Here is a 26693-nt window from a genome sequence, read left to right as displayed (position 1 = left end):
ATGGGGCACCAACATCAATGCCCTTGTGAAAAAGGCACAGCAGCGTCTGTACTTTTTAAGGTCACTGAGGAAGGTCAACCTGTCCCAAGAACTGCTGCTGTCCTTCTATAGGTGTTCTGTAGAGAGCGTCCTCACCATCAGCATCTTGGTGTGGTATAGGAGCTGCTCTCAGGCTGACAAGAAGGCTCTGGAGAGAGTCAGAAAGTCAGCACAGAACATCATAGGAGCGCAGCTGTCCTCTCTGTCAGACATCTATAACACCAGATGTCTGCGCAGGGCTAGAAGCATCAGCTTCGATGGTTCACACCCCGGGCACAGCGTGTTCTCACTGCTGCCCTCAGGAAAGAGGTACCGGTCCATCAAGGCCCGCACATCCAGACTCAACAACATGTTCTACCCAAGTGCAATATGGGTATTGAATGCACATTAGCCTACAGTCTGCACTATTCATTGCATTTATTTTTTATAAAGGTGAATGCAATGAATAGTACAGACTTCTATTTATATACACTTACTGACTCTTTTGTAAATACATGTACATATTCTTATTTGTGTTTTTATATTTACTTTTACACCTTTGCACTACGGGAGTTGTCTTTTCATTTCGTTGTACCTTGTGTATAATGACAATAAAAAGCATTCTATTCTATTCTATTATTTTTATTTTATTATTACTTCTATTTTATCATTTGATTTTTAAATGGACCACAATGGAAATAAGTGTTTTCATTTTCTTGTGTCATCATTGTATTTTTTTTTACGTATTTACAATTATGTTATCTACGTACATTGACGTTACTAAGTAAAATCATGCACGCACACATGCATGCATGCTTTTAATATATAGATGATTTACCGCCCTCCGCTGGAATGGAGTGTAAGTCCAGAATGCAATTATCAACGTCCATTGTTCAATGTCTGTAGTTTCTCCAAAAATATTAGTCCTATCAACGTTCTGTTTTGGCGATGTTCATCCTTAGCCCAAAATACATAAGCATACCAAAGGGCAAATGTCAGCTCTCACCAGTGTGCCCGTGATCAAAGCGTGCATGCATGCGGATGCACGCATGCACGCTTTTTGTCTTTTCTGCATTCTGCCACAAGCAGGTGCTTTTATTTTTACACACCCACAAACAGATAAGTGGTGGAAGACATCAAGCACACTGCACTTCTCAGTCATGGTCACGGCAACATGACACCTAACTAAATTGACTAAACCAACTGAAGAACAAAAACACAATAAAGTGATGGTAAATGGACTGCATTCATACAGCACTTTTCCATCTGCATCAGATGCTCAAAATGCTTTACAATAATGCCTCACATTCACCTCAATGTCAGGGTGCTGCCATACAAACCGCGAACTTCTATGGTGCATTGCAGCACAACGTCCATTGGTCGCTGTTGTTAGCCAATAATTTCTACAAACATATCAGTCCTTTCAACCTTTTGCTTTTGCAGCAATCATCCTTGACCCAAAATACATAAGCATACCAAACATCAGCTCTCCCCAGTTTGTCCGTGATTGAAGCCATACACATGCACACACGCACACAGAGGCCACTAGGCTATTATAATATAGATAGTATGTTGTCTTTCAGTTATTGTCTACACCAAGTGGCTGTGAGGACAAACACTCATTCCATTCATCTACATGTCTGCATTCATCTACATGTCCCCCCCCACACACCCCCCCCCCCCCCCCCCCCCCCACACACACACACAGAGAAAGCTTATAGGAGAAAAACTGCCAAATGTACAAAAAAGCTTCTGAAAAGACATTGCAATACACTATGGATGTGCAGCTACAGAAACACTTCACAGCACTTTTCTGAATTCAAGGTAATTTTACTTTGAAATTAATTTCAGCATGAAGTAGGTAGGGGAGGTTGCACTGGTGATATCAATCCTCTTTACCTGAAGTGCAAGCATGAACTTATCTAAACATCAAACACAGGAGTTTTATGTGAGAAGGTAAATCAGTTGATCCTCACATTACACTTTACACTGCCAGCTCCCAAGTGCAAAGTCCACGTAATGTCCAACTGAACCCATGTATGAAAAGCACAGGTCACTCTCCAGAAGATTGATTGCAAGTGACTAGCGTTGTTGGTGAAGGTTCTCTTATGCTACTGGCACGAAACTGGAAGAATATACTCTAAACATCCGAGTGAAGAAGTGAAATTCAGAAAATCTTTGGGTAATATCAGAGAAACAGTCTCAGTGTTCCATGATACTGAACAAACTTGGCTTTGGTGTCCCTCTTCAAAGTCGTAGGTATTTGTGGTGAGGACAAAATCAGGTCAACTCATGGTCAATACTTTAAAATCCTTCACTCTGCTATGCAGGAATTATAAGGGCTTGTCGATGAGTGATCGTGTTATAATGTACGTGTCAAACCCATTACTCAAGGTGTAAGCAAGGTACAGTCTGACACTTTGCCCTTAAAAAACTCAGATTATATATATATATATATATATATATATATATATATATAAACAGAAAAAAATAATGAAAAATGTGAATAACTGCATAAAAAGTTAAAAAATAACACAAGTTCAACTTGAAACAGTAGTCTTACAGATAATATAGCAGGAAATCAATATACCCTGTACTAAAACCTAAAGTATGTTAAACTTAAGGTAGGTACCACCCAAAGTCATAAAAGAACAAAGTAAATCATTAACTGTCCACGAGTCATAATTCAAACATCCATGGATTTAAAGTAAAACAGACCACCCAAACTCACCACCTTCAAGCAAAGGGGATTTAAGTTAACCATAGTGTCTAACAAGAAAACAGCTTTGCTTCAAAGAGTTCCCTAATCCAATGCCAACACCATCAGATAATTGCCAATGGAACCAAAGGAAATCTCATAATGCTGTCTGGATGTTTAAGTCATAATGCCATTTTATAGTAACAGCAAGATTAACATGGAAGATTATTCTCCATTTCAGGATTGTAAAGACAGCAATGTGTCTCCAAAATTAAGTCATGCAATGTGAGCTGTATATTTCTTTTTCACTGTTACTGATCAAAAACATAAAAGAATATATTACCAACACCAGAGACTGCCTGGCCTTCACTCAATGCCCTTTGTATCCAAGAGTGTTTTTGCATTCTTGCCCATCTCCACACAGTGCTGTTTGTTGTGTGTGTGTACATACATATATATATATATATATATATATATATATATATATATATATGTATGTACACACACACACACACACACACACACACACACACACACACACACACACACACACACACACACACACACACACACACACACACACACACACAGTGGTGGGCACAGACACACACTGAGGAAGACCTAGTCGAAACGCGTCTGTGCTCCTGATCCTGTCGCCTTGCCGTGAGTCATTAAAACCTTTATTAAGAAGGACACTTGAGTGTTGCTGGCTATATTTTTACACTGACTTAGTTTTTGAGCCGTGCACCTCCACTCCTGGTCCCTGTGAGTGCTCGTTTTTCCTCTGCTTCAAAGTTAAGATATAACATATATCTTTTAATGTTGAATAATGCACTAATTCTGAAGTTTTGTAACAAACACAGAAAGATGGCAAAGGATTCTGGGTAAAATGTGCCTCCGCTAGCACTGATTGGTTGACTCTTTGATTATGTAAACCAACACGTGTCGTGTGTTGGTGTTTACAGATAAATGTGCTTTTGTAAAATATGCCATTTTTTATTTGTAAAAAAAAAAGGCATTTTCAAAAAAAAAAGGGCCAAGTTGTAATTAGATAACCGTCTGACATAACTGGTGTCAAAATAAATAGAACACTGCCATGATCTACTGGTGCCATTGCGAGTTTTGACCCTTTTCAGCTAATTTTTCATTCGTGCGAGAAATTTTTGGTTTGAGTTTCAGGTTAATCGCGCTTCCTGCATCGTTTAGTATACATAGCGTAATGAGCTGCGTTTAACATTCACAACCACCTCCTAATCGGCAACCGTATGGTCACATGAAAATCAAACCTGTTTGATATTCTGGTCGAATGTCATGAGGGTATCCCGCTGCTGAAGCTCTACAAGCAATCAACCTCTCGCACTGTGCCTGTGCAAACACCGCAGACCTGTCTTGTAATTTTTTTAAAACTCTGATGTCTCCCATCGAGAGTTTTTGTAAAAAATAAGAAAAGTAAGTTAAGTTTGAAAAAAAAGCATCTGTTTATGTTTTGCTTCTGGAAACACGAGTCCGACGTGTGGTTTTTGAACGTACAATGTGCGTGAGAACATAAATCGTGCGCTCTGAACTTTTACACCGTGCGGTTTTGTCGTACAGTTTGAACTGGAACCGAGTACAGTGATTGAAAATATCAGCCCAGCTTCAGGGCGAATACTGCTATGAACCCTACTGGCCAGTAGATGGCAGTAGAGACCGTGAAAACTTGCCAAAACAAAATTCCAGATAATCCGTATCTGCTACATTTAAGATGCGTGGAATTTAATAAACGCAAACACAATAACAACGTCTATAAACCCAGAGAATATATTCACGAGAGTTTTAGGCACTAGAGTTTAATGCTGTTGTCCGTGGAGCGTGATCAGAGTATCTCAGATGCATTTCTCTTGTCGTGAACGTACTGAGATTATCCTATCCTACCCATAATGCACTGGGCACAGCATGTCCACACTAATACCTTAAAAATGAGTGCATTACTTTAAAACTAAATCATATATCTGATATTTTCACATTATAAAACTTCAGACGTGACGTTAATTTAAATAACTTGTCCGAAATTAGTTTGGTTAAAATTTGAACCATAAGTTAAAAATGTATGCCTCTGGATGACTTGGGTGATATTGCCCACATATCAGTATGGGGTTAAAAGAAATGATTTTTTTTGTGACTAGTTCTCTTTTGCCTGCAGAGGAAAGAGCAGTTTCTTCTTGAAGTAGCTCTCCTCTCTTTGCAGAGGGTAGAACTACACATCTGCTACAAAACATTCAACAGGTAGGTGCTCAACTGATTTTAAATTTTATAAATGTTTATAGCTGTTCAGTTTTGTTTACCATGTTAATGGTCTAAAAATTATCAGACAAAAATTTATCGCAAGATAATTAGTCCGATAATGGTCAAAGTTATCTGAAAAGATAATCCGATAATGAAAACATTATCTTCAATAAATATCGGTTATCGGATTATCAGAACTGTGCCCACCGCTGTATATATACACACACACACATCATATACAGTCCATCATATACATATAACAGACTGATTTAATTAATTCATTTATTATTAAAATGTGTGTTTTGCAAGGGTGTTGCTTATTTGGTGGACAGATTTTTCAAGGATAATATTTTGAGGAGGAAAGTGAGAGGGTTTGTTTTTTGTTTGTTTTATGAGTGCCTCTGGGCCAGACTTCAGAAATGAAGCCCAACACACCGCAAGAATAGTAAAAAAAAAAAACATGGATCTAACCACAGAATTTATCCCTTCAATTCATGTGGCCAGGACAATGCTTAAATTGTGTTTCCTCTCCCAAAAGTGTGGAATCAGTCGTATTTGTGGTTTACACCACTGTGTCGTAGCTAAACTGCTATGGGCAGGAAACCTGCGAGCCTCATTGAGGAAGCCGCTTCTGTAATCACAGAGTCGGACAGAAAGGCAACGACGAGTGACTGCTGCTAACAGGACAGCTGAGATGTGGACCAACCTCAGCGTTTGTGTTACTGGCTAAGCTGAGCTAAATCAACCACTAACCTAAGATAAGATAAGCTACTGGGAGTCCCGGCAAGTATCGAGAAGGCTGACGGATGAACGCTGTGGACAGAAGACAGCGCCACACAGTGGAACAATAATTGTACATGGCTCTGTCTCTGAACACAACAGGAGTGAAATCAGAGGCACCACTTTCACAATATGTATTCATTATTATTCAGTCTCACTGAGACGTATGCAATATTTTTTTCCGAATGCACTGTGGGTTCCAAAGAAGGGGAGACAGGCATATGTTGATCACAAAATACAAGAATTTGAATCGAAAGCCAAATTAAAGCCATATTACATTTGGATACAAAAAGCAACCTGGATTGACTGTGTGTAGTCACAGGTGGAGTGACTTTCAGGCAGCGAATATTCAGCATTTGAAGTTTCATTACTTTTTTTACAGTATGGCTAAAATAGCTCTGAATCTGTTTGCATTTTTCAGATGCTGTGTGGTGAATTTTATTTGTTTTATATATGTTTTGGCCCTGGACCTGCCCAGAATCTGCTTTTGTCCCCCAGTCTTCGTTTGTTTCCCTGTCTTTATCCTTCTGTCCGTCCCTGTGTTTATTTTCTGTTTCTTCCACTTTAGTCTTGGTTTTATTATCTGTGATGCTTCTGCCACGTTAAGTTCTGTTCTAGTTTAGTCTCTTGCTTTTTATTTGTCATTCTGTGTGATCACGTTAGGTTTTGAGTTATCTGTTACACTTCAACCACTTACTGAGTTCTGTTCTAGTTTCATCTTCATCCTTTATTTTCTGGTTAGTCAGTCACTCTGTTTTGAGCCTGTTAGTCCCTCAGGTTTTTCTGTTACTCTTCAGCCACTTGTTGAGTTCTCCTCTAGTTTATATCCATCCTTTAATTTTCTGTTATCTATTTCTGCTTTTTCATTTGTTTACTGTTTCCCGCACATTTGTATTTTAGGTATCATTAGCTCCTTATTGTTTCACGTTTGTTCTGTCATTCACTTTCCTCTCTTGCTCTGACACGCCCACCTGTCACTCCACTGTCTTGTCCAGCCACGCCTTCTTCACTGCACCTGCTTCTCATCACGCCCTGATTTACCTCTGCTTTTAAACCCCTTGTCTTCCACAGTACACTGCTAGTTCGCTGTGCTCGTTCCACGCCTCTCGTTCTGCCATAGTCTGATTTCTCGCCGTGTTTGACCCTCGCCTGTTTTGACCTTGCCTTTTGCCTGAGCCACTCTGTGCCTGAACCCTGCTTGTTTTTTGACTCCGTTTTTGCCTCCTCTGATACACCTGTTTGCTTGTGCTGGAACTCTGCTCGTTACTGACCACACCGCCACCTCACGACCGTCTGTACCTCCGCCTGCCTGCTTGTCACCCTGTGTATCAACCTGAGCCTGTTTTTGATGAAACCTTTTGCTAAATCCCACCTCTGAGCGATGAGTCTGCATTTGTGTCCACCTGCCTGTCATGCCATGTCCTCACAGCTCCTGACATACATCAGGACTTGTACAAGTCAAAAAGTTGGAAGTAATGATTCATAATCTGGTGTATAATTTTTTAAAACATAGTGTTGACTGGAGTGAAATATGCCCTTTAATGATACTGTAAATATAAATAGGTGGGTAATCTCTTAAGCCCCCGTCACACATCGTAAGAATGTGGATAAACCATACCCGATACAGCAAATATTGCCATAATCTGACGCAGTCGGCAGGAAAAGAGGTGTGGTCAGCCATGTCAGAACGCATCCAGATTACTTCGTCCACACTTACACAATGGCATCCAAAGTGTATATAGACAACAGATAGGATGACACAGACTACTGTCAGACGGCCATAAAAGGCGCTGAAGACTGCCCGTTGTCCAAACGTCTGGATGGCGCATGCCACTGGGCAGCTTTGCTGAAAGTTTGTTGGCAGTGGGCCAAGTAGTCCCATGCATCAGACAGACCCTTTCCAGGGAACTTTAATTTCTTTTTTCTTTTTTGCTCACTTCAGCAGCACAACACAACTCTGGACGCCACGATGGTTGGATTATCACATGGGATTTATTTTTGCGTGGTTTATTCCAGCACACAGCAGCAGGGTGAGAGGATTTTAACCACAGGCTGCGGTCCGGCTCCACATCCGCGCTGTGAAACACTCCTGGATCATTGTTGGAGGTGAGATTCATGTTTATTAATGCTGTAACGGCCTGACACAACAGTTCCATGTCATATCTCCTAAAGAGTTAGAAGGGGATCATATATTTCAGTGGTGAGATCCGTCCAGCTCCGAGCCTGCTGCGTGCAATGATGCGTTACTGCGTACCATGGAGAGGCGCAGCTTGTGGTATATACAGATGTGACGGAGACAATAGTTCACATTATTTACATCGCCCATGGGAAGGAATGGACAAATATCTGTACTGTAAGGTCTATTGTGGATATAACAGCCTGTTGAGATTTGCGGCAGTGTGCGCACAGTAGTGCACGGTGCTTTTAGTTTGATGGCCTCTGTTCACATAATAAATCATAATTATTATGATTTATTATCATAATATATATGACAGTTCCTTTGCACTCAAATTGTAGCTCAACTTTCAGGTCTCCTTTTAAGAAAATCCTCATATAAAATCAACAATAATGATATTAATAACATTAAAGCAAACAGAGCTTTGGTATTGGATCAGAAAAGTATCGGTATCGGCAGATATCCAAATTCATGTATTGGGATCAGATCAGAAGTGAAAAATTGTGGATCGGTGCATCCCTAGTCTAATCTCCTGGATAGGCCTGTCACACCTTGATGATTTAGCCAGCGTATACCAACTTATGAAAAGTTTGGTGAATACGCTGGCTACGTTGAATAGATTCTATGCAGACATTTTTTGAATGAAACTAATAAAAAAAGAAATCACTTCGCACATCCCTTGACGACAGGTGCGTAAGAGAAGGCACAAAGGCTGCTAAACAAACAAAAAAACTCTCGCACACTGCCTCACTTGCAACACAACACAAGGGTGAATTTAATCAAGCAAACAAGCAAGCAACGTTTCGGCCAAAGGCCATCATCAGGCAAATAATTAATATAATATTAATAAATAATTAATATAATATTAATAAATAATTAATATAATATTAATAAATAATAAATAATTAATATAATTATTTGCCTGATGATGGCCTTTGGCCGAAACGTTGCTTGCTTGTTTGCTTGATTAAATTCACCCTTGTGTTGTGTTGCAAGTGAGGCAGTGTGCGAGAGTTTTTTTTTTGTTTGAATGAAACTAATAAAATTGAGTTTCTTGGTTGTTGAGATATGCAACAAGAGCATCAATGCAGAGCTTATCCAGTTTTATTCTTCAAACTATACGTATTTCCTCACTCTATGCTGGTGAAAAAATGATGACATACTGCAAATAAAATTCGTTACCAATAGTTAGAAATTTTCAAACAGTTATTTTAGCATTTACCTGAACTAACAGATCCAATGTTTCAGCAGCAAGTAAACTGGCTTGGGTGACAGTAATTTACTGTTAATATTTGCTGTAAATATTTTTGCTGGTAGTTAATGTTCACATCCAACATCTTTGGGACACTGTGTAAATTTTCTTAGATAATGTGCTATTTTGGTGAATTTTTTTCTCAGCAACCATGCAATTTGGGAACATGCACTATATTGAGTGAATTTCACTATTTTTATCACAAAGAGTTCAAACTGTAGTGAGGAAGAATTGTGAACAATGCATAGATGAAGCACACAAACTAATTGAAAATAAAATCAACAACTGAAGGAGAAGAAGCATTGTGCATGAACTGTATATGGACGGGCGATGGATGGCATTGTGATGGATGCTTGACATTAACTCATCAGACTTTTGGTCAAGATGAGCAGAAAAAAGGGGTCTTTTTCAAACCACATTTTCCTTAACTTTTATCTAATTTATTTAGATATAATATAACAAACTTTGAAGGAAAAACATAGAACCATTTTTTACTTATCTTGTCCAGTGAAAACACGGCGTTCATTGGTTCGCCAGCATGCAGAGTAACAATAATAATGTACTTGGTGACCTTTGACACCTGGGGTGCTCATGAATTTATAGATTTGTTCCTGAAAAAGACATATTTGTCTGCATTAACTGAACTTGGTTAGACAGCACCAAGAAATGAGTGAGAAAAAAGAAAGAGGCGTACAGAACCAGATATGAAAAAGCATAGTACTAATCTTGTCAGCCTACAAACAAGGAGTTGATTTGTATCAGGGGACATGATTATGAGAGACTTGGGGGCCCAGAGAGCAGCTCACATATCAAAGCTCACAACGATGCAGTGCTTCACAGGGAATGACAGCAGCAGGTCTTTGGAGAGGCCTCCTGATCTAAAGATTAATCATACACACACCACAGAAACATTATAGCCCATCCTTTCAACCGCACACAGTCCTACCTGACCCTGAGCTAATCCCACTGAGAAGGACATGCTGACCAGTGTGCCATCAGACAAGATGACAGTGAAGTAAAGAATGAGAGAGAGAAAAAAGGCATTCACCACAATCCATCCACAAAAATGCCAAGAACAAGACATTATTACCCTAAGAAGATCAGCCCTCTGTTCTTCTCAAGCCTCCTGATTGCATTAATTCAGTTGGACAGCTGGGTCATAGTCATGTGAATGAGCATAGCAACACTGTTGACAGTGAAGTGGACCGCAACTCAGCCACGTGGGGTGTGCAGCCAGTACACTCTGAGTGCCAGTCCCAAGCCCAGATAAATGAAGAAGGTAGAAGGAAGCAACGTGCTTACCAGAAATTCTTTTAAATCTCAGCCACTTGCGGTGTACAGCAAGTACATTATGTGTGGAACAGACGGTTCATACTTATATTGGAATTCAATAAATTGTGGTGTTTTTTTATGGTGTGTGTTTTTTTTTTCTCCACAGCAGAGGCATGATGTGGTGCAATACGTTCCAGCTGCTTGCACTGTGTTCGTGCACACGCACGAGCATGCACGAAACCATCGCTGGTGTATTGTCCATGCCTGTCCGACCGTGCGTCCCTTCCGACAGCAGGTGGAATGTTTCGTGGTTCCTCATTTTGTTTTTGGTTCGCGAATTTTCTTCCAGTTTCTGCGTCTTTCGTGTTAAGTGTGAAGGGGCCCTAAAGGAAGCGTACAAGGTCTGTCACAAAAGTATCCGACCTTATATTTTTTTCAAAAACCATATGGATTTGAATCACGTGTGATTACATCAGACATGCTTGAACCCTCGTGGGCATGCAAGAGTTTTTTCACACCTGTCGGTTACGTCATTCGCCTGTGGGCAGTCTTTGAGTGAGGAGTCGCCCACCCTCTCGTCATTTTTTCATTGTTTAGGAATGGCTCAGAGACTGCTGCTTTGTTTGATAAAAATGTTTTCAAAAACTGTAAGGCACAACTGAGTGGACTCCATTTGATAAATTCAGCTGGTTTTCGGTAAAAATTTTAATGGCTGATGAGAGATTTTGGTCTGGTAGTGTCACTTTAAGGACGGCCCACGGCGCCTGACGGCGATCTGCGGGTCCGGCCCGACAGGAAAAACACCTCCATTGGAAACCTTAACGGGCAAGTTGGAACATGCCCAAGCTGTTAAACAATTTCTCAGTTACTCACTTGTTGAAAGCCATCAAAAGCCGCCTGAATTTTACAAATGGTTTTCAACACGGAGGTGTTTTTCCTGTTGCGGCGCACACAGATTCGCCGAGTCGTCACGGAAACGACTCTGCGAATTTGCGCGCACGTCTTTCATTACAAAATGTCCTTAAACAGTGGAATGTCCGCATAAAGTCCTCATGCCGGCCTCTTCTGAATCTTCTCTGTTCTCTCACGACGTCCTGGGTGAATTAAGCCTTAAATTAGGATGTTTTCAGGTCGAAACAGGCCGACGACGGCGCCTGGAAGCACTGCGTGATGTCCCCTCCATGGGAAGTCCATCAGCCATTAAACTTTTCACAGAAAACCAGCTAAATTTCTCGAATAGTGTCCACTCAGATATTCCTCACAGGTCCAGAAAATTTTTTGATAAAGCAACGCGCGCCATCTCAAGCAGCGTGTGAAACAAAGGAATTCAGCCAAGAGGGCTGAACCACATCTCACTCAAGGCCTGCCCACAGGGAAATGACGTCACCGACACGCGTGAAAAAACTCACGCATGCGCACGAGGGTTCAAGCATGATTGGTGTAATCGCACGTCATTCAAATCCATATAGTTAAAAAAAAAATAAAAGTGTCGGTTTCTTATCTAATAGACCTCGTATATTAAAAGTGTATTGAGGTTAAGCGAGTGTCTGACACGGTGATGAGTGTGAAGCTGGAAACTGAAGGGGTGATTTTGAATGTCATCAGTGCATACTGACATCAATGGGCATGCTGATGAAGGGGTGAGAGGTGATGAGAAAGTAAAGGTTCAATATGTTATCAAGGAGAGGAACGTGGAAGGTCAGATTGTTGTAGACTTTTCAAGATGATGGAAACAGTTGTTATGAATACTTAGTTTCAGAAGAAGAAGGCAGCGCACAGGGTTTCATGTGAGTGGAACAAGGTACACACAGGTGGGCAACATTCTCTGTATAAAATGCAACCTAAAAATGGGAGACTATAAGGTGGTAGCAGGGGAGATCACAGCTACCACTTGATAACACTGGATGGTGGATTGCAGGATAACATTGGAGATGAGAAGAACAGGAAGAGAGTGAGAGCTGAGCCAAAGATCAGATGATGGAAGGTGAAGGATGAACACTGTTTCAGGGAGGGGTAAGACAGGCACTGGATGGAGGTGAAGTGATTTTGGACAATTTGTGAATTACTGCATATGTTGTGGAGGAGACAGCTAAGAAGATACTGGGTGTGACATCTAGACAGTGGGACAAAGACAAGGGAGTCTTGGTGTTTGGATTGAAGATGTTCAAGAAAGTGATCAGAAAAAAGACGGTTGATGAAAAGAACTGATATAGTGGTAGAGATAATGAAAGTAGACAGGAGTTCAAAGAGATGCTGTGTAAGGTAAACAGAGAAGTGGCAAAGGCTACGGAAAAAGCATAAAGCAAGCTGTACATGAAGCTGAACATGAAAGAAGGAGGGAAAAAAAAGGCTTGTTACTGATTAGCAGACAGAGTGACAGAGATGGAAAGGATGTACAGTATGTTAGGGTGATAAAGGATACCGCTGGTGAAGTGCTGACAAGTAAGGCCTGTGTGTTGAGAAGGTGGAGCGAATATTTTGAGGAGCACATGAATGAAGAAATGAGGAAAGTGAGAATGTTAGATGATGTATAGAGAGCAAATCAGAAGTGCAAGATGATTAGTAAGGCTGAAGTAAGGACAGCTTATGAAGAGGATGAATCCAGTGGAGGATGGAAATGTTAAAGTAGAGATGGCAGTGAAGTTTTTAAGCCAGACTGTTTAATAAAATCCTATAAGCCTGAAAAGCTAGGAAGTGTGCTGCTTCTGATTTTTAAGAACAAGGGTGATCTGCAGAGCTACAATAATTACAGAAGCATTAAGACAATTAGCAGCAGCATGACGTTGTGTGAAAGAGTAGTGGAAGCAATGCTTAGAAAAGAGGTGAAGGTATGCAAGCAGCAATATGGTTACATGCTGAGAAAGAGCACTACCGAAGTATGTGGGGGTGGTGCAGGATATGTACAAGGACAGTGTGACAATGGTAAAATGTGCAGTAGGAATGACAGATGCATTCAAGGTGGAGATCTGATTACATCAAGGATCAGCTCTGAGCCCTTTCTAGTTTGTGATGGTGGACAGGTACATGGACAAGATCATACAGGAGTCTCCATGGACTATGATGTTTGCAGATGACATGGTGATGTGTAGTGAGAGTAAAGAACAGGATGAAACTAGCCTGGAAAGCTGGAGATAGTACGATGTGGACAGAAGGCAAATGAAAGTCAGTTAGAGCAAGACTGAGCACATGTGTGGGAATGACCATTTTGACTGACAGATGCATTATTAGCTCCAATGCCAGAGTGATTGTGCACTGATCACAATGTAAAACATACATAAGTTTATACATAGTGTGTCGGAGCTACATTTCCGGCTTTTACAGTATATTATAATTATGGCTGTCAAAATAACAGAATAATTTAGATTAATCAATTGTAGAGCCTGTAGCAGCAGAATAATTAAACTCAATTAATGTCATCAGTACCAAGACAGGTATTTTTAATAGCACCAACGAAAAATAACACCAAATATCATTATTATGGAAATTAATAACAATTTCAGCGCATCTGCAGAAAAAAATGAGAGAGCTGTTTATTTTTTCTATAGTTATGCTATATACATGTTAAACACCCATCCATTCCTTTTAAAGTAACTTGCTTTAATAACAGTCCTAAAAATATCTGTTGTTTTATGTTAAATAGCAGATTTTTATGCTAAAACACTTTTTAAGCCTTCAACGATTGTTAATTAAACACAGCCATGGAAATGTGTAAACTGTAAAAGGTTAGATTCATGTTGTTTTCATCCATATTTTAATGTTCAAGGAAAAGATACAGGCTTGCTACTCACATGCATATATGAGTAGCAAGTGAAATTATAATTTCTTATAATTCATAAATTATAAGAAATTATATGACACCTGGCGGAACAGTGGCTTAGTGGTTACAACTGCTGCTTCACAGCCAGAAGGTTGTGGGATCGGTGCCCACCTGACACTTTCTGTGTGGAGTTTGCATGATGATGGTGATGTTGTTACCCCTCGCTCACACTGCCTCCGGTGTTACCATTGCAGGGTATGGATGCAGGACCCGCAAAGAATCCAAGTCATTAAAAAGATACAAACCTCTCTCAGTGGACATGGAGCTCTGCGGCCGCGGTTACTGAGACCGTGCAGCGCTGCAGATTTTTCCGCAAGACGTCTATCCTTGCTGCCGGCTCACTCCACATCAAAACAGCGAGCATAGTCTCTGGACTTGTTTCCAAAGTTGGCCGCACCTCCATTCAGTAGACAGGGAGGTGGTGCCGGAGTTGGCTGCAGCCCTGCACAGCAGACACGGGGGCGGTGTGAGTGGCCTGCTGCGGCATTTACCAAGCCTGCAGACTCGGTAAGCGCATCGGAGGCAGTGAGAGCAACTCGTTATTGTTATTGTTTAGGTGATGTTGTTATGATGATGGTGATGTTGTTATTGTTTAAGTGATGTTGTTATGATGATGGCGATATTGTTATTGTTTAGGTGATGTTGTTATGATACTGGCGATGTTGTTATTGTTTAGGTGATGTTGTTATGATGATGGTGATGTTGTTATTGTTTAGGTGATGTTGTTATGATGCTGGTGATGTTGTTATTGTTTAGGTGATATTGTTATGATGATGGTGATGTTGTTATTGTTTAGGTGATATTGTTATGATGATTGCAATGTTGTTATTGTTTAGGTGATGTTATGGTGATGGCGATGTTGTTATTGTTTAGGTGATGTTGTTATGGTGATGGTGATGTTGTTATTGTTTAGGTGTTGTTATTGTTTAGGTGATGTTATGATGATGGCGATGATGTTATTGTTTAGGTGATGTTATGATGATGGCGATGATGTTATTGTTTAGGTGATGTTACTGTTTAGGTGATGTTGTTATGATGATGGTGATGTTGTTACTGTTTAGGTGATGTTGTTATGATGATGGTGATGTTGTTATTGTTTAGGTGAAATTGTTATGATGATGGTGATGTTACTGTTTAGGTGATGTTGTTATGATGATGGTGATGTTGTTATTGTTTAGGTGATGTTATGATGATGGCGATGATGTTATGATGATGGTGATGTTGTTATTGTTTAGGTGATGTTATGATGATGGCGATGATGTTATTGTTTAGGTGATGTTACTGTTTAGGTGATGTTGTTATGATGATGGTGATGTTGTTACTGTTTAGGTGATGTTGTTATGATGATGGTGATGCTGTTATTGTTTAGGTGATATTATTATAATGTTGTTGTTATTGTTAAGGTGATGTTGCTATTATGATGATGTTGTTACTGTTTAGGTGATGTTGTTATGATGATGGTGATGTTGTTTTGTTTAGGTGATGTTATTATGATGATGTTGTTATTATGATGATGTTGTTTTGTTTAGGTGATGTTGTTATTATGATGATGTTTTGTTTAGGTGATGTTATTATGATGATGTTGTTATTATGATGATGTTGTTTTGTTTAGGTGATGTTGTTATTATGATGATGTTGTTATTATGATGATGTTGTTATTGTTAAGGTGATGTTGCTATTATGATGATGTTGTTATTATGATGATGTTGTTTTGTTTAGGTGATGTTGTTATTATGATGATGGTGGTGTTGTTATTGTTTAGGTGATGTTGTTATGATGATGGTGGTGGTGTTATTGTTTAGGTGATGTTACGATGATGGTGATGTTATTGTTTAGGTGATGTTGTTATGATGATGGTGGTGTTGTTATTGTTTAGGTGATGTTACAATGATGGTGATGTTGTTATTGTTTAGGTGATATTGTTCTGATGATGGTGATGTTATTATGATGATGGTGATGTTGTTATTGTTTAGGTGATGTTGTTATTATAATGATGTTGTTATTGTTATTGTTTAGGTGATGTTGCTATTATGATGATGTTGTTATTATGATGATGTTGTTTTGTTTAGGTGATGTTGTTATGATAGTGGTGATGTTATTATTGGAATTGTTTAGGTGATATTATGTTGATGGTGATGTTGTTATTGGTATTGTTTAGGTGATGTTATGATAATGGTGATGTTGTTATTGATATTGTTTAGGTGATGTTATGTTGATGGTGAAGATGTTGTTGTTTAGGTGATAATGTTATGATGATGGTGATGCTGTCATTGTTTAGGTGATATTGTTATGATGATAGTGATGTTGTTATTGTTATTGTTTAGGTGATATTGTTATGATGATGGTGATGTTGTTATGGGTATTGTTTAGGTGATATTGTTATGATGATGGTGATGTTGTTATTGGTATTGTTTAGGTGATGTTACGATAATGGTGATGTTGTTATTGGTAGTGTTTAGGTGATGCTGTTATGATAATGGTGATGTTGTTATTGTTAGGGCAGCACAGTCTCATTTATCACTTGATGTCGCGGGATTTGACCACTTATGGGGACGGCTGCTCCTGTTGCGAAATATAAACACAGCATAGCTTCACACGGGGAAATGGTGTACTGTTTTGTTTTCAGCTGCAATCGCAGAAGCAGTCGCGAAAAGTGCAGTTTTTTTCGGTAGGAAAGATGAGGCAAATGGGAGACGTCGTGTCGGTAAGTGTTAGCTTACACAGCTAACCAGATTAGCTGCAGTCTCTCACCTGCACAACTGTACCGACACGTTTGAGCTCCGGGTCATAAACAAGCCTCAACACATGTCCACTTACCACCACATCGTCACTTTTTCTTTGTATTTTCACTTTGTTTGCACGTAATTTGCCCAAAATCTCAGAGAAAGTGCAGTGTTTCTGTCCCCGAAAGTAGAGAAATAACATCATATGCACCTTATTTGACCCCGTTTAGCGCTCACCCTCAAACGCACAGACTGCACTGCCCAGTTGTTTAGGTAATGTTGTAACCTATTCAATGCCATAAACAGTCTGTATAAACGTGCATTTGTGGAGGCTTTTCCCTACATGTTTGGACTGCTGTTTGTGTGATAACATATTACATCGGTTTAAAAAATTGAACTGGGTGAGGGAGGGGGATGAAGGTGGAACCCCTTTTGAGTCCGACTACCCCCCCCCCCCCCCATTTAACTCATAGTACTATCATTTTATTCTGTTCAAATAAAGGCTTCAAAACCTTGCATTGGCAACACAGTCAAAACTTGCCTGAAAACAAATACAGCTGCAATGTTTATTCTTGGTTTTGCCAAAATCAGTCAGTGGCAGAAATTAACTTGTTCAAAAAAAATTTTTTTTTTCAATCAGTTTGTTCTGAGCAGCATTAGTATTTTACCATTTCCAGTTTTGGGTTCCAACATAAAATTACAATTCCTGAAGTGGTTAGAACCTAAAGAAATACCATTTAATAGCCTTCCATATGACATTACCTTAAGTATGTCCTCGTTTGTCCTGTTGAAGAGTTCTGAATTCAAACAGAGACACTGGTGAACTTGACATTCTCATCTAAAATGGATTTGTCATGTCTAAGAATTGCTATCATACCTGTTGATGGAAATATCTTATCAGGTGTGAACTGTACCTCATATCTATAAGACCAAATAGTAATAATAATAATAAAACAGGCATTCATTCAAGGACACACCTGCACCAAGACCCAAACAGCCCTCCCTCACAATGTTAATGAATGAAGGGGAACACAAACTTCTCAATCAAGAATTAGATTCTCACGCTCTAATAACTATTATCACCACAAGTACAAATACACAGTACTCATCCAAAATGGATCTTGAGACAAAGCGGCCACACACCAGTTTCCCTCTTCTTTCCTCCATCGTTGTTTCTACAATCAGAGGTCAGAGTAAATCACCGGCCCTTTAACCCTCCAGGCTAGAGCTGATCTCAGCCACAGGGTGAGAGGCCAGGTCCTTGAGCTGATTAAAACTAGACTAAGCCTGAGAGGGCCATGGGAACCTATACTTCAAACCTACATGTCTAAATTCTTTGTGCTATGCAGTGCTCAGCACAACAGACCTGGAAAGAAATGAGGATTCACTGTGAGGGAAAATAAATAAACTGCCAGAATTCTACAAAAAATTGGGCTAAGGGCTGACAAACACAAATCACCTGACTGTTGGGTAACATATATTTTACTGCAGTTAAATTTATTAAATGTTTTTGAGATTAAAAAAAAAGATAAACATTCGAGATAAGATTTTTTTAATCAAGTTGTATATAGACTGTATACCAGACTCTCATTAAAAAATACAAATGTGATCAAACGAGTGAAAATAAAGTACCATACTTTACAGTCTATAAGTCACTGGGTGTTTTTTTGTTTTGTTTTTTAACTAGTTTGGGAGGTCGATATACGATACATTTCAAAGCCACTTACACATTAAAAAAACACTGCATCATCATATATGGCCACAAGATGGCACTGTCCACGTGCATAACACGCTGCTCCTATATACTGAATGAGGTACTGCGATCCACAATCTGATGAAGAAGAGAGAAAATTAAAAAACTTTTTTTTTCACAGCACTGTCCGCGAAGTAAAGGTCAGTAAAAGATTCCACACCAACAAGGACACCTTACCACAGCCCTCCCCAACACATAGTCCCTGCAAGGGCTGACCAGAATATGAACTAAAAGATATCCCTGACAAACACCAATATTTACTGACAAAAATTCAGAGATTCTGCTCTGCTCAGCAGAATTTTCACGGTAACTGCGTACAGGCTGGCTGTGGATATTACGTTTTCATTTAAAAAAATTTGCAGGATGTCCAGAGAAAAGCCTGTTCAATTGAATCCAAAGCTTTGTGAAAACCAACATAGAAGAAGAAAAAAAAAAAAAAAGAACCAGATAGTTACATGTGCACTCATTGAGTGTGTGGGTGTGAAGCCAGAATGGTCTGATCACTGATGTGGCAAATAATTGGAACTGAACCCTATTAAGAATAATACCTGTAAACACTTTTCTTGGTACAGAAAGCAGCATAAAACCCATGTCATTCCTGTAATCAAAACAACTGCCCTTTCCCTTCCAGTGTGGAACAACAACTCCTTTCTTCCTATAGGGATGATACCCATCTCCCAGATTGAAAAAAGATTGTCTGCAAAGCCAGAAGAACAGCATCTCCACCCGCATCGAGGAGTTCAGCTCCAATGATGCAGATCCCTGGAGCTTCCCCTGCCCTCAGCTGTTTTCAGTGTGTGTGTGTATATATATATATATATACAACCCCAATTCCAATGAAGTTGGGACGTTGTGTAAAATGTAAATAAAAACTGAATACAAAGATTTGCAAATCCTCTTCAACCTATATTCAATTGAATACACCACAAAGACAAGATATTTAATGTTTGGACTCCAAACTATTCCTTTTTAAAACACTGTTAACTCAACTAATAATGTGCATCTTCTACCAAAATTGGAGCAACTTTAACTTTTGACCCCTGTACAAACTGAAACTGACCTTTGTCACTATTCTTGTTGTTTTTATCCCATATCTCCATGGAATTCAGTCACAGATAGTCAGAAATGTACCTTTTTGAAATTATGATCAGACAAATAATGTGGTATAAGTTTCAACATGATTGGAGCATTTTTAAATTTTGACCCCTGTGTAATTCTTTACTGACCCCTGTAGCTCATCAGAGGTCAGCTCCAGGATGGTGATGATGATATCTGAAAATAAACATTCGTTAATTTAGAATATGTGTGCCAAATTCCATGCTTTTATCACAAAATGAACAATTTTTATGGAAATTTTAACTAAGCTGCACCATTTGCTTCATTTCAAACAGCTCAAACCAGATCACAAATATTCAAATAAAGTCAAAAACTGGGTTTTTGACTGTGCTTGGTCAAATCCAGATTTTAAAATTTTCACCTGAATGCTCTATCGGGATTTGAGAACACACCTCCTCCCCCCACCGGCCCCCAACACCTGCTGTCCGGCTCTCTGGCGCCCCCTCGCGGTTTGACCTGAGTCGTACATTAGCAAGTTAGAAAATCTCAGAGACAGTGAAACAAGTTGAATAAACCTGTTTATCGCCTCTGTAAGTACCGTCCGTTATATAATATAAAACTGTGCTTAAATACACACATTTATTCAATTATTTTGCAACATTTCAGTATAACTGGTCAAAGTACAGTAATAAAAGCACACAAAGCTGATATTTGTAAATACTTATAGACTGCCATCACGGCAGGAGACGGCAATAATAAAGTACAAAGGTCCCGTTTGTCTCAGTATTATTGTTGGTGTTTCTGTCTGAGGCGCGTGCTCGTCTGAAATGTGAGTGAAGTATGAGCTCACCTGCTGGGTTATTAGTTTGTCACGACTCCTCTTATCTCCGCTCCACAGTCCGTCTGAGCTCCCTTCGCTCCGCAGCGGTGCACCGTCTGGAGGAGGAGGAGCCCAAACAAGACTACCGCCGAGGAAACACGGAGCAGGTGGGTTTGTCCTTCCTCCCTGCTGGACTCCACCCACAACTCTCTGGCCACGCCCCTTACAGGTAAGGCTTCAGCCGCGTTCACGGCTCAAGGACAACTGAACCCTAAAATATATACTTTTAGGAATTACACCGCTTGAAACTGAAGAAGTGACATAAGTCATATGTAGTAGACCACATCAACTCAAAAAGGTGATTTTCAGAGTCAAATATTTCAGTGAAAGAAATTAACATGTATTCAGTTGTGGTTCAATTTATGATATGGCAACCACACCCAACCAAAATCATCAACATCATATACAAATACAGTGCCCTTCAAAAGTAGTGGAACACTTGGTATTTCACACATTTTAATTTGTTTATGCCATTTCAAATACAAATAAATAAATAAATAAAAATACAAAAAATAAAATTTTCTAAAATGATCTTCCTTATAATCAATCTGAAAGCAAATCTTCAAAGTCCAAGACATATTCAGTGACTTGGAAATGTTTTGTATCCATCCGTGACTTGTCTGAAGAAAACTGGCAATAAAACTAATTATTTACAGGTATTACACCAAAGTGTTCCATTACTTATGCAACAAATCGTCTTGGCTTTTATAAATTTACATCAGGTTGTAGAGATTTGCTTTGAGTTTGAGTTTAAGGAAGATCATTTTAGAAATTGTAATTAATTTTGTGTGTGTGTGTGTGTGTGTGTGTGTGTGTGTGTGTGTGTGTGTGTGTGTGTGTGTGTGTGTGTGTGTGTGTGTGTGTGTGTGTGTGTGTGTGTGTGTGTTTGAAATGATTGGTTTGTGTGTAGAGTGTCAGATTCAGATGTGCTGGGTTTCATTAATCTCAGGTGATTTTTAGGACTTTCTGTAATAGTTATTATTAAATTATGCTGAATTTATGTGAAAATGATTGTTGTACAAAAGCTGCAGAGATCTGTCACTGAGACAGATGATAACTGGATTGTAATTTTAAGCGAATACGAGGGAATAATCGGTTAATGACTGCTGATGCTGTGAAATGACGCATGTGCAGTGAAGGCAGGGGGACTGATCAGAGGGGGGAGCCAATCAGACAGAGGGACTGATCAGACCGTGACACCGGACACAGTCCTAGATGTCACAGGCGGTCAATGACCAATGCAAAAACGCTTTAAGCCATCAATTTCAGTTTAAACTGATCTAAATCATAGTAATTCATGCTGCTTTTTACTATTTTGAGCTGTTGTGTTGTAACCAAGATCCCACAATGCAGGGGGTGAGGTAAGATGTGCAAACCTCTTTGTACACTTGGATTCTTCCAGGAAGTTTTCCTCACCACTGTTACCAACATGCTTGCTCAGGGGGTGGATAAGGTTAGACTTTAGTCTTTTGAAGTGGTGACTTGGAGCAACTGGCTTATGATTTCACACTATATAAATAAGTTGAGTTGAACTGAATTATCTTAATTCTGGTTGTAATTGTGGTACTTGAAAAGCCAAATATTTTCTAAGTTGGTAAAGATTGAGAACCACTGCTCTAAAGCTTATATTAAGTAGCAAAATACCTGTGATTGATTGGTATGGCTGATGTTAAAATGAAGTCATATATAGTCAAAAACACCACTTCAGACACGTGTATATTGACATGTACATTTGCTTGTATGCATCAGCCCTTTGATGCCTTTCTTTAAATCATGTATTCTAATTATTTTTTTCCATTTGAATTGTTGGCCATTGGTCTTTATTTTGTGTCATATTCCTTAACAATTTATCACTTCATAAAACGAATATAGGCGCTAAATAATTTACTCAGAAATGCAAATAGTCATCATTGCTACTCACTCTGATTATTATATTAAGCCATCATGCAGATGGAAACACTGTGTCTGTGCTTCAAAGCCAATTTGCTATACTTTGCAGACAAGATGAAAATGTCATTAGCAGCTGTGAAAGCTTGTGTGTTCATTCTGATAAGACTATGTTGGAGGAAGATTATATGATAGGTCCTCACTGACAGCAGATGTCCCACTGGAGTTATGAAGACATGATGACAGGCTGCATCAACAAGCTCATTATATGGTGCCAGACAATTCAACAGATACATATCATGTATCCCAGCCAGCAGCCACCCAACACAATCACAGGCTCCTCTGCAAAAGCTGCATATGTGTTTGATCACATGATCTCGAGCACAAGCTGTAATAAGTTGTCACAGTTCCATAGAGTACATATGTTCAAAACTGTCATGGCAGCTACCAAAAAAAGGTACTGTGGTGACAGTGGTATTAAATCTGTGTTGGTATCAGACTGAGTGCAGACACGAGACAGAGTGAGAATGCAAGAAAGTGGCTGAGAGAAAGAGGGCAGAAGAGGAATGAAGCCTGGATGTGCAAGGTGAAACCCAAGAATGGCTGGAATCTATAATTATCAACAATTTTGTGCAAGAATATTCTTTTCGAATGCAAGCACACAAAGTAAACAGCAGTACAAGAATAGGACTGTACACCACCTTAAAAATAGTGCTACCCCTCCACCTTTGGGGAATTTATACTACTTTTTTTTGACAAACGTAGGTTGGACAGACATTTGTGTTCAAGAAAATGATTAGTTACAGTAGATGGTGTTATGATCGGCCATTCTGCTTGTTTGATTTCTGCTTTGTTCTCTGTCTAAGACCCTGCCTGTTGGAGACATGACTGTAATGGCTCAACAAACTGGATGAAGATGGAGAGTGAAGGTGACAAGGCACCACTAGAATTTAATTTAATTTAATTAGCTTATAATGCACCAAATCACAGCAAAAGCCGTCTCAAGGCACCTTACATAAAACAAGTCAACATAAAATTTAATAAATAATTACTGTAAAAATGAATTAAAAAAAATTCAAATACATAAATAAAAACAGAAGCAAAAGAATAAAACAAATAAAAATAAAAGCTATTCACAAGAAAGAGAATAAAAATAAGTTTTGAGTCTTGACTTAAAAATGTCCACAGACTCAGACTGCCTCACGGTCGCAGGAAGACTGTTCCACAGGGTGGGTGCACGATACGAAAAGGCTCTTTGACTTGGTGACTTCTTCTTCACCCTGGGAACACAAAGAAGAAATAGGAGATGCCTCTCTTGCATTCCATGTAGGCACAGAGGAGCAGTGGGGAGTGACGGTGCCTGTCAGGAGATGGTTCCAGTCGGTGGCATGTTGCAGGCATTCAATCATCCAATCATCCATCATTCAAGCCATCCATTCATACATCCAAGATTCTTCCATGATTATGACATAGGGGCGGGGGCTGTTTGAGATCCAGAGCATCCCTATGGGGTAATGGAATATTGTGGAGTCAAAAGAAATGTGAAAGGGTAAAAACTGTTGTGTGGGCCGCCAGAAGAGGAGGTACTGCTGGCCCACCACCAGAGGGCGCCCTGTCTGGAGTGCGGGCTCCAGGCACCAGAGGGCGCAGCCGCCTCACAGGAGCAGCCAGGGTGACAGCTGTCACGCATCACCTGCAACAGCTGTTACCAATCATCTGATGGCAGGAGTATATCAGCAGGACAACGTCTCCACCTCTTTGCCGAGATACCGTTCTACCTGGAAGGTAACGTACCTCAGCTGTCTGCATGACAATAACCTTTGTGACTTTTTGTGCATTATCTTTTGGACTGTTTTTCCAACGAGAGGTGGAGGTAGCTTTCCTGCCGTGCTGATTCCTGGGTGCAAACGCATCCTCATTCAATCAATCAATCAATCAATCAATTTTTTAAATAGCGCCAAATCACAACAAACAGTTGCTCCAAGGCACTTTATATTGTAAGGCAAGGCCATACAATAATTATGTAAAACCCCAACGGTCAAAACGACCCCCTGTGAGCAAGCACTTGGCTACAGTGGGAAGGAAAAACTCCCTTTTAACAGGAAGAAACCTCCAGCAGAACCAGGCTCAGGGAGGGGCAGTCTTCTGCTGGGACTGGTTGGGGCTGAGGGAGAGAACCAGGAAAAAGACATGCTGTGGAGGGGAGCAGAGATCGATCACTAATGATTAAATGCAGAGTGGTGCATACAGAGCAAAAAGAGCAAGAAACAGTGCATCATGGGAACCCCCCAGCAGTCTACGTCTATAGCAGCATAACTAAGGGATGGTTCAGGGTCACCTGATCCAGCCCTAACTATAAGCTTTAGCAAAAAGGAAAGTTTTAAGCCTAATCTTAAAAGTAGAGAGGGTGTCTGTCTCCCTGATCTGAATTGGGAGCTGGTTCCACAGGAGAGGAGCCTGAAAGCTGAAGGCTCTGCCTCCCATTCTACTCTTACAAACCCTAGGAACTACAAGTAAGCCTGCAGTCTGAGAGCGAAGCGCTCTATTGGGGTGATATGGTACTACGAGGTCCCTAAGATAAGATGGGACCTGATTATTCAAAACCTTATAAGTAAGAAGAAGAATTTTAAATTCTATTCTAGAATTAACAGGAAGCCAATGAAGAGAGGCCAATATGGGTGAGATATGCTCTCTCCTTCTAGTCCCCGTCAGTACTCTAGCTGCAGCATTTGAATTAACTGAAGGCTTTTTAGGGAACTTTTAGGACAACCTGATAATAATGAATTACAATAGTCCAGCCTAGAGGAAATAAATGCATGAATTAGTTGTTCAGCATCACTCTGAGACAAGACCTTTCTGATTTTAGAGATATTGCGTAAATGCAAAAAAGCAGTCCTACATATTTGTTTAATATGCGCTTTGAATGACATATCCTGATTAAAAATGACTCCAAGATTTCTCACAGTATTACTAGAGGTCAGGGTAATGCCATCCACAGTAAGGATCTGGTTAGACACCATGTTTCTAAGATTTGTGGGGCCAAGTACAATAACTTCAGTTTTATCTGAGTTTAAAAGCAGGAAATTAGAGGTCATCCATGTCTTTATGTCTGTCTTTATGTTCACTTGCTTTTTGTTCCTCGCCAGCAGTACCAGATCCGACACGCGGAGGCAGTGGCCACCTGGGAGTTCGGGACTTGGCGGCTCCAGTATTCCCGGGGTCTGGTGGTGGAGGAAATCGTGTGGTTCCAGTTCTGCTTTGGACAGGCGTCTCCTATCTTCGAGCCTGCCCACACGACACCTTGTGAATTGACTGTTGTCTATTGTTGCAATCTGTTGTATTTGTTGTGCACATTCACAACAGTAAAGTGTTGTTATTTGACCTATTCCATTGTCCGTTCATTTGCGCCCCCTGTTGTGGGTCTGTGTACCTACACTTTCCCAACAGGATATCTCGGCCATCGTCATGGATCCCGAGGGGCGTCAACCGGCTGTTGAACGGCCAATGGAAGAACAGGGCGCACAGGCGTCCGCAGGAGGAATGATCGGTGAGTTGCAGCGGATCCTCACCGCTTTCACGGCTCGGTTGGATTTAATGACCGAGCAGAACGTCCTCCTTAACTGCAGGGTGGAGGCTCTCGCCGCACAGGTGGAAGCGCGCCCTCAGGGCGCTGCTGCGGCTCTCCCTCCTGTCGACCCTGTGCGTACAAGTGACGTTCCACAGGTCGTTCAACGACCCCCCCCACCTTCCCCGGAAGCATACATAAGCCCTCCAGAGCCGTACGGAGGTTGTGTGGAGACGTGCGCGGACTTCCTTATGCAGTGTTCGCTCGTCTTCGCACAACGTCCTGTCATGTACGCGACTGATGCCAGCAAGATAGCTTATGTAATAAACCTGCTTCGTGGTGAGGCACGCGCTTGGGCTACAGCGCTCTGGGAGCAAAATTCACGGCTCCTTCTGACATATGATGGGTTTGTGAGGGAGTTCAGAACAGTGTTCGATCACCCGAATAGAGGAGAGACCGCTTCAGCCGTGCTGCTGTCAATGAGACAGGGGCGCCGGAGCGCAGCTGCCTATGCAGTCGACTTCCGCATCGCGGCTGCGAGGTCCGGCTGG

At 40.4% G+C, this 26693-nt stretch overlaps 1 protein-coding gene across 2 annotated transcripts in view; it reads right to left on the bottom strand.

The window, feature by feature from the left end:
* lamb2l (laminin, beta 2-like) overlaps window positions 1-20739 on the bottom strand; it is a 236893-nt gene extending 216154 nt beyond the window's left edge. The window contains exons 1-2 of one of the 2 annotated variants that reach the window (XM_034172153.1): window positions 20661-20712; window positions 19981-20026 (exon numbers count right to left, since the gene is read on the bottom strand). The gene's annotated coding sequence lies outside the window, so the exon portion shown is untranslated. Of the gene's footprint in view, window positions 1-19980; window positions 20027-20660 lie in introns of both variants that reach the window. The other variant, XM_034172150.1, reaches the window with a different exon arrangement.
* Window positions 20740-26693: the final 5954 nt, after the last annotated feature.

The sequence above is a fragment of the Thalassophryne amazonica genome, chromosome 6 (assembly GCF_902500255.1).
Source record: "Thalassophryne amazonica chromosome 6, fThaAma1.1, whole genome shotgun sequence".
Lineage (NCBI taxonomy): Eukaryota > Metazoa > Chordata > Actinopteri > Batrachoidiformes > Batrachoididae > Thalassophryne > Thalassophryne amazonica.
The sequence above is the reverse complement of the archived record's forward strand: the minus strand, read 5'-3'. Positions and strand labels throughout refer to the sequence as shown.